This window comes from Chionomys nivalis, chromosome 13, assembly GCF_950005125.1.
Source record: "Chionomys nivalis chromosome 13, mChiNiv1.1, whole genome shotgun sequence".
Taxonomy (NCBI): domain Eukaryota; kingdom Metazoa; phylum Chordata; class Mammalia; order Rodentia; family Cricetidae; genus Chionomys; species Chionomys nivalis.
Window position 1 is genome coordinate 10,715,466 of NC_080098.1, and position 9,071 is coordinate 10,724,536.

A 9,071-nucleotide genomic window follows, 5' to 3' on the forward strand; every position below is an offset into this window, starting at 1 on the left:
TACCCAGTGCCAGAGAAGCATAGATGCAGGACATATTCTTAGATCAGGCATGGTGGTGTGCACCCTTAGTCTCAGCACTTGGGAGGTAGAAGCAAGCAGATCTCTGTGAGTTCAAGGTGTGCCTAGGCCTACAAAACAAGTTCCAGGCCAGCCAGGGAAACACAGTGAGACCTCGTCAAAAAAAAAAGAAAAAAAGAGAAGAAAAAGAAAAGAGGAAAGGAAGAAAGGAAGGAGGGGGGAGGAAGGAAGGAAGGAAGGAAGGAAGGAAGGAAGGAAGGAAGGAAGGAAGGAAGGAAGGAAGGAAGGAAGGAAGGAAGGAAGGAAGGAAGGGAAAGAAAAGGAAGAGAAGTGAAAGAGAAGGAAGAACAAGAGGGAAAAAAGAAAAGGAAATTAAAAACACATTCTTCCTTTGATCATTTGTTCAAAAAATATGTATTAGGTTGCTCGAAGACACCATGTACCTAGCACTTGTTAACTACCCACTGTGTCACCAGGTACCCAACACTTGTTAACTACCCACTGTGTCACCAGGTACCAACACTTGTTAACTACCCACTGTGTCACCAGGTACCAACACTTGTTAACTACCCACTGTGTCACCAGGTACCAACACTTGTTTTTGTTTTTGTTTTTTTTGTTTTTTGTTTTGTTTTTTGTTTTTTTGTTTTTGGATTTTTCTGGACAGGGTTTCTCTGTAGCTTTTTGGTTCCTGTCCTGGAACTAGCTCTTGTAGACCAGGCTGGCCTCGAACTCACAGAGATCCGCCTGTCTCTGCCTCCCAAGTGCTGGGATTAAAGGCGTGCGCCACCACCGCCTGGCGGTACCAACACTTGTTAACTACCCACTATGTGTCACCAGGTACCCAACACTTGTTAACTACCCATGCACGTCAAGCAGTGTGTTAGCGTTTTGCTTGCATTTCTCCTATCTCCAAACCTATCCTGTTGCTAGATCGCGGATCTCTACTGAACACCACAACCGTTACCTTCCCCTGACAATGACAGTGATCCTTCTCCCTTATTTCGCAATGGAGGAGATAAATGAGCTTCAGAAGAGCAGAAGTGTTTCTTCGGATCACTTCTGAGAAGTGAAGAAGCCACCTGTAATTCTCCCTCCCCATTTTCCAGATGAGTAACCTGAGGCTCTGGAAACCATAAAAACTCGCTAACGTGAACACTGATTTATCATTATCTCACCAACACATCCCTTCCTCTCCTTCTCCCGGCACATCCTCATACTTGTCCAGAGCCTTCTGCCGTCAGCCTGCAACCTGTTCACGATGCTTTACAGCGCGTAAGTACTGGGGGTTTCTCCGCACTGATGCTAACGTTGACTCGTTGGGGACACTGAAGTTGAGCTATCCTAGGATAAGCCTAGGTTTCTTGGCTGTCTTCAGCTGTCTGGAACTAGATTTCATCCGTTTTTCCTCACAATACTGCTCCTTTAGCAAAGAAGCTGCTACTGGGCAAAGCTCCCTTTGTCCGTGTGTGTGCGTTGTGTGCATGCATGTGTGTTGTGTGTGTTGTGTCCATGTGTGTGCATTGTGTGTGTGCATGCATGTGTGAGTACATATTTAATGTATAGAAATTCAAGTGCATGCCATGGCCCTCTTGCTGAAGTCAAAGGACAACCCTGGGACAGTCTTACCTTCCCACTGTTCGAGACAGGATCTCCATTGATTTTCTGCTGCATATGTTGAACTAGCTGACTCGAGCCTCCTGAGAGTCTCGTTTCTGCTTCTTATCTCCCAACAGGAGTGCTGGGATTACAGATATGCTATCCACCTGGCTTTTATGTGTATTCTGGGGATTCGAACTCAGGTCCTCATTCTTGCATACAAAGCACGTTTACCTATAAGCTATCTCTCCAGCCCTATGTCTTCCAATCTTTCTCTACTCCTACCATGATCCTCTCAGGAACAGGAACTCCAGACACAAAATCGCTTGTGCAGGTCCTTGAAAGCAGTGTCTATGACTGGGAGCTCCCAAATGAGCCTGACCCCAAACTGCCACAGAGATAGGGAGAGATGTATATGGGAAACCTATCTGTTTCACAACCTCGAAACTTCGTTTGACAGTATCCTGGGTGTTCAGTGTTGGTTGTCCTGACATCACCAAAGACACTGCAGGCGACACACATGTCCTTACCCTGGAGAATCACTTGTCCTTCCCACACCATAGCCAAGCTGACACTGGAAGAAAACAAGATTGGAAGAAGCATAGGGATAGCAATAAAGAAAAAAAAACCATACAGCCATTTCTAAATGTAACAATTCCTGAATTTTAGCCATCTGATGGTAAGAAATGCTCCTTAGGGGAAAAAGATCAACATTCTCCAAAGGTATTGTGCATAGTGAGCCCCCGATGCATGCTTTGTTACAATTGAATTGTTTTATTTGAAAAACTGACTTACTGGCCTGGCTTATTGTAACCTAGATACAGCCTTTGCCCCAGAAGCAGGCAGTTCTGTTCATTCCGCCCTTCAACAAAGATGGGGTAGCTTTCTTACTAAAATGCAGCCCTTTGCACCAGGCATGGTGATCCATGCTTATATATGGTCCTACCACTAGGGAGGCCAAGGCAAGAGGAGGACAAGTTATAGACCACCCTGAGCGACATAGTGAGACACTGTTCAACCTCCCCACCACCTACTCTAATGCAAACACTTTCCTTACTCGAGTCCCCTTTGAACTATCTTGGATCCTTCCTTGTGAGTCTAGAGGAGAAGGATTGGGCCTCCCTTCCAGTGAGCCCCAACTTCCTCTCCTCCAGGAGTCCTTGCCTATGACTTCTGCAGATAAGAACTGGCTGAGGGTAGCCTGACACGGTCTTCCGAAGTGTTAGCCAGTAATGTTCGCATTGACAACAGTTTGGTTGGCTGGTTGTGGTTGTACATACCTATAATTCCAATACTAAGAAGGCTGGGCAACAAGTCAAATGAAGTCCAGAAACCACACAACACCACTGTACACCTGTTATAGTATAGTCTTAAATTTTCCCCAAAGGCTCATGTGCCAGAGACTTGGTCCCCAGTCTACAGTGCTACTAGAAGGTAGAAAAGAACCTATAAGAGATGGGGTCTACTTGAATGAAGTTAGGTCTTTGGGATCATACTCCTGAGTGGGTCATAGGTCACTTCTCTCCTCCTGGCCTGCCATGAAGAAAGCTGCCACTACCTCCATGATCCAAGGATCATCACAGTTCCAAGGCAAGGACCCAGGGAATAAAAAATGACAGCTCCGAAGCTGTGATTATAAATAAGCCTTTTCTCTTCTTAGCTATCCTAAGTTGTCTTTAGATGTGTCCCCACAGCTATGGAGAGCTGACTGACACCAAGTCTACAGCAAATCTGCCTTGGCTCTTAGACAACAGAGAGTGAAGACCAGTAAATGGTGCCTATTTCTCCTTTCAAGTAGGTAACAGGGAGAAAAAGCCCAGGGACCATTGGTGCCTTTAAGAAGGCATGTGTTGATTATTTACTGTTTCTGGAGATATTTTCAGTGACGTTGAGAATGTAGGTTTTCCTCTAGAACTATTGGGACAAAACATATATTTTAAAAAAAAAAAAAAAGCATGCTTGTCATGTCCTTAAAGCCCAGCACCATGCCTGGAATTTGGTAGAGTTCTCTCATCCTCCGGCACTGATTTATGGCTCTCAGTTAACAGCCTCGGGATCACTGGTGGGGCTAACTGTGGTATTCTGGGAAAGCAAGCAAGGAATGTCTCTGTTTTGCCTAAAATTAGCCTCATCCCTTACCTATCAAGCCAGGGCAGACTCTTCAGTGTCTCAAATGACAGACAGTCCCTACCTTCAGGTATGACAGGAATGTTGTAAAAGTTGGTTTGTCTTCATGAGGTCATTCTCATTGCTTGTTGGTACACGGTCTGCGGCCCAGCCACACAGACCAGTTTGCTGCCTGGGATCAGGGCCCTCCCTTGCTGCTGCCTTGACCGCGGGCACGAATGGTATTTTGCCATTGGATGCTTTTCGTTTTCTCCAGATTCACAGGTCTCTTTGTGTGCTTCTGAGTTACCACCATCCCAGGTAGATCACCCTGGAAGCTGGTTTTCTCTGTTCTTACACTTACACCAGTGTCGTAAGGGGAAGGTCTGCATCACGCCCATCGGGGCAAGCTCGTTTCCACTGTGTACTCCCAGATTTAAACGCAAGTTTCAGAATGGGAGGAATCTTATCTTGGATATCTTCCCCATGACACCCCTGCTGACCACAGGCACTGGGAGACACTGGGACTCTTCACGATTTAGCCAAGTTCACGCCTTGGGAGCTTAGATCTTAAATGTGCACCAGAAGCCCCTGTGTTTGCATTCTCTGGGCTTGCTCTTTCAGGGAGTCACAGCGTAGACTCAGTTTGGATCCTGGCTCCATCTTAAAGCCTCATGAGTGGTATTAGTAAGGACACCATGATTATTGTTACTCAGCCTCCCATGAAAGTTCCTACTCCAAAGCACCATTTTTTTTCTTTCTTTCTTCCTTTTTTTTTTTTTTTTTTTTTTTTTCAGTGAGACATTTAATGGGCACCAGGCAGGGGAGGTCTAGGGAATGCTTGCAGGTCCTTCTGCAACTGACAGAAACTGGGAACACAGGCCCCAAGGAGGTTCAGTCCTTCAAGTCCTGGCAGACATGGAGGCACCACTCCCAGGACAGGTGGTCAAGCCTGTCATCATCAGTGAAGTGGGACCTGACCACGTAGAGGCCACGTGCCAATGCGCCCCTGGGTGCTTCCTCCACTGTCGTCACAAATTCATACTCCTGGGCCCGGGGGCCATAGCTGCCCACCATGAAGATGGCCTTGTCCACACGTAGTCCACGACGATAGGTGAGATGCATACATTTGAGGCCACTGACAACCTCCTTGTTGACCTTGTATTCAATGCCCTCCTTGAGTACAAACACCTGGTTTTCCAGGGTAGCCAGGTCTCCTGTAAGGTCCATGACGAGAGGCCCTGGAGCCTGATCAGACAGCAGCGTTAGCCTGGTCACCTGCACGTTGGGCAGGCTGGGGTCCACAGCGGGTGACAGGGGCCCCAGCAGCGCCTGCTTGTACTTTACCAGGCTCACGTCCTCAGGGTCCAGCTGCCAGATTGCCAGCATGCTTTTTCCCAGGGGCCTGGCACTCTGGTACAGTTTCGTCCAGCACCTCATCTGTTGGGACTGGCTCCCCTCCTTGTCAGCCAAGAGGATTCGAGCGCACAGCGCCAGCCGGAGCAGCTCCAGCAGCTGCGCCCCCAGCTTGCACGCGTCCAGGCCCAGCATGGTAGCCGCGGCGCGACTGCCCCAGAGCACCATTTCTATCCCTGCAGTATTCCCTCCATCCTGCCTTCTCTCTTCCCATTGTCACTGTCAGACCCCTCTAAGACTCTCTCAACATCATGACATTCTTGATATGTTAGCTGTCCAGGAGATGACAGCAATAAGACAGTTAGTCTGTCGGCAGTTTCCTTGGTCCATGACTTTCTTGAGGGTTTGTCTCGGAGTAAGGTGGGTTTTGGGGGGGGGGGATCCTGAGTCCCAGTGCAGCCTCTCCTTACTAACTCTAAAAAGAGCACCCTTCCAGGCTCTTGGAGACTTCTTGTCTGTCCTATGATAACTCCAGAACTTTCTAATGGCAATGGCAGAGAAGACCATTTCACCACAGACTAGGAATGAGTCACCCATTCCTTAGTGGAATGCTCCTCAACAAAGGGCTTTTCTGGGAGGCTCTGCTGTGTGTTTCATGGGCTCCTGAGCTGTGAGGTTGGCTAAGTCACCAGGGACTGAAAATGGTGCCCCCTCACAGAGTTCTTGTGAAGAGTTCAAGAATCACACTGGACCAGCGACTCAAGTGCTCAGCCGATGCTTATTAATATTGTTACATTAGGGAGCCTCTTCCACAGCAGTTCTCCACAGAGCCTTCACCCACATAACCATAGGAACTCAGACAGGCCAGGGTGGAGAACCATGGAACAGCCAGCAGCTTGCTGAGCCCCACAGAAGGCTGTGGCACCTCCCGCTCTTATTGTTTAGCAGTGATGGGGAGTCATGCGCATTTAGTGTCAGCAGGACTTAACGCCGAGACAGCTTCGAACATCTCTACGGTATTTTTACTACATAATTTTATGTGGACATTAAAAATTTTGATTTTAATTATATCTTGTGCTGCAGAAAAAAAGGGAAAAAATCATTTCCCATGTCTCTTTCACTCCCATATGAAGTGGGCTTCTGAAAATCATGGCCCCTGGTGAAGGGTCTCTTGATCAGGTGGAGCTGACCAGTGAAGCCCACTGTTATTGCAGGAAATGAATGCATTGTGTAGCAGGCGATTCACTTCCCCATTGTTTCCCAGGCACGGGCCTGTGTGGGAATGTTTGTCCGCTAGCACACACAGCAGCCATTGTGTCCTCCCCAGCATCCTACATGCAGCTGTGAACACTTGTGCCTGGGCCAGTTCTGGGCTGCGGAATTTCACTCCGAAAGGAACTCTGTGAACCACATACCATGGCAGGGCCCTGTTTTTCTCTGGGAATGTCCTGCACTTTCCAAAATTCCTCTTTCTACTTGGTCAAGAACAACAAGTAAATAGGTCTCTTTGCTGTATGTAACTCCGGGACATTCAGAGGTGAGACTTCAGGGGAAGGAGTTTCCAATCTGTACAAAGAGCCTTCATTCACAACTTTCCGAGCCAAAGCAGGGAATGGTGATGCCCACATGGTCAGGCATGGCTTTGGCCTAAGGCATCAGAGTTTACTATACAAAGCACTCTTGATGCCACCATCTCTGGGGTCACACGGTGTCCCTGTATAAACAGCATCTAGAGGATGCTCCATTTGACACCATCCTAGCCAAAAACCTAACCTACGGTGTGCCTCTGAAACCTACATGCTCCTTTCCCTTATTTTCTTCAGCTCCTCTAGCAGGAGTCTTACATTTAAATCAGAGAACAGGAGATAGTGGTTCGCAGAGCTTGAAACATGTGTACAGGAAGACAAGGCTGTGAGTTCACAGAAGGGCCCACAGCTACCGCCTCTGTGAATGAGACTAACGCACGGATTAGCCACGGCTGTCTTAGGAACACTGGGAATTCCTTCTTGGACACAACATCCACGGTTTCAGTTGACAAATAATGGTATCTGAAGAATTGGTGGGTTTTATGCTCAAGATATGAAGCATCTTCTCAAAAAGCTCCCGAATTGAATGCTTGGTCCCCCGCTGCTAGTTGACTGGGAGGCGATTGGATTGTGAAGGCAGTAACTTCATTTATGGGCTCTTAGGAAGGAGAGGCTGACTGAGGGCCACTGAGGTGTCTCTTTGAAGGCTAGCTCTGCCTGCTGGTCCCTTCCTAAGTTGCTCTTTCTGCCTCCTGGTCAACATCAGGTAAGCTCCTTTGGTTACTACCTGCTCCCCGCGTGATATTCAGCCTCATCACACATGAGGTCGAAGCTACAGAGTAAAATGACCACGGACTGGAGGCTCTGGGCCCGGGAGCCACCACGTCCAGCTGGTGGAGAGTTTTGTAAATATGCTTGGAAAAATGGATTGCTTTCGATGAATATGTTTCACATTTTATTTTATAAATTTGTTTAGCTTGCTGAAACCTGAAAGAGGATAATTACCTTAGAGAAGTAGGTTTAATTGGGCTAAGCATGGTGGTGCTCGCCTGTAATTGTAGCCCTCGAAGGAAGGACAGGAGGATCCTAAGTTTGAGGTCTGTCTAGGCTATGGAGTGACACCCTGGCCCTAAAACAAAACAAAATGAGCAGTAAGTTATAACACTTTGGTTAACCCTTGTCTTTGTCACCATCTGTTGCTATGAAGAGACACTAAGACCAAGGCAACTCTTACAAAAGACACCATTTAACTGGGGACTTGCTTATAGTTTCAGAGGTTTAGTCCATCGTCACGATGGCGGGGATCATGGTGGAATTCATGGTCCTGGAGAAGGAGCTGAGAGCTATTATCATGGTCCATATGCACAGAGAGCCTAGGCCTGGCAAGGGCTTTGGAAAGTCCACCCTCAGTGACAGACTTCTTCCAACAAGGCCACACCTCCTAATCTTTTCAAAGAGTCCTTAGTCCCTGGGGACTTAGCATTCATATACATGGGAGAAATTCCTTATTCAAAACACCACCACCCTCCTTCCCTTTATTTTTTGGATATTGTTTTCAAGACAGAGTTTCTTTGTATAACTGACTGTCCTGTAACTGTCTTTGTAGACCAGGCTGACTTCTAACTCAGAGAGCTACATGCTTCTGCTTCCTGTGCTGGGATCAAAGGCGAGTGCCACCACTGCCTGCCCCCTCCTTCCTTTTATAAGCAGTTCAGTCTCCTGCTCTGGGGACACTTGGGAGGGCAGGCAGGCTGCCACTCAAGAGCCTGTCCTGCAGGGGAAACTATCTCAGCACCTCTGTTTTAGTCAAACCCAATCTCGTTCTCTGTTGCCTTCTCCTTGTCTGCTCTGTTAAGAAGAAGTGGCGGAACCCAGGGTTGCTTGGTGAGGAGGCTGGGTGGAAAGGGAGCACAATTAACCCTCCATGTGGTTTCCTCATGGCCTCTCTGAGTTCCGGAGATGAAGGGAGGTGCTCTGGGTAAGATGGGAAACTCGATTATCAAGAGCAGCCTTTCCTAACTGAAAGAGGGCATGCTAAAGGAGGTGGGTCGTAGGGGTGTCCCTTCCACAGCCATCCTTACACTGTGTTGCTGGTGGTCAGAAAACAGCCTTCAGGTCTGGAGGTGGAGAGGCCCTTTGGATGAAACTGTAGAGAATTGGAGTCCTCAGGATCCGCGATCAAAGACAGCAATCTCTTCAGAAGCACTTATCATCAATGGCCCATTTATGCAGGCACCAGAGAAAACTGAGTAAATCTTAGTGTCTAGGTGCTGTGCAGAAACTGAGCGTGTGACCCAGCAAGGCCTCAGACCATGAGAAGATGCTTGGGAGTCAATGAAGTTCATTGATACCTCAGACTGGCCATGAACACCAGTCACGCTTTAAATGAAAATGAATAGCCTGCATCTATATGTTTACACTCCCCATGTGGCATTTTTAGGGACACTGTCTCCAAATTTACCGCCA

The 9,071-nt window shown here is 47.8% G+C and overlaps 1 pseudogene; it reads right to left on the minus strand.

Annotated features, from left to right (window-relative positions):
* Nucleotides 1-4,617: 4,617 nt before the first annotated feature.
* Nucleotides 4,618-5,274, minus strand: LOC130886176 (rho GDP-dissociation inhibitor 3-like; annotated as a pseudogene).
* Between the last annotated feature and the right edge of the window lie 3,797 nt (nucleotides 5,275-9,071).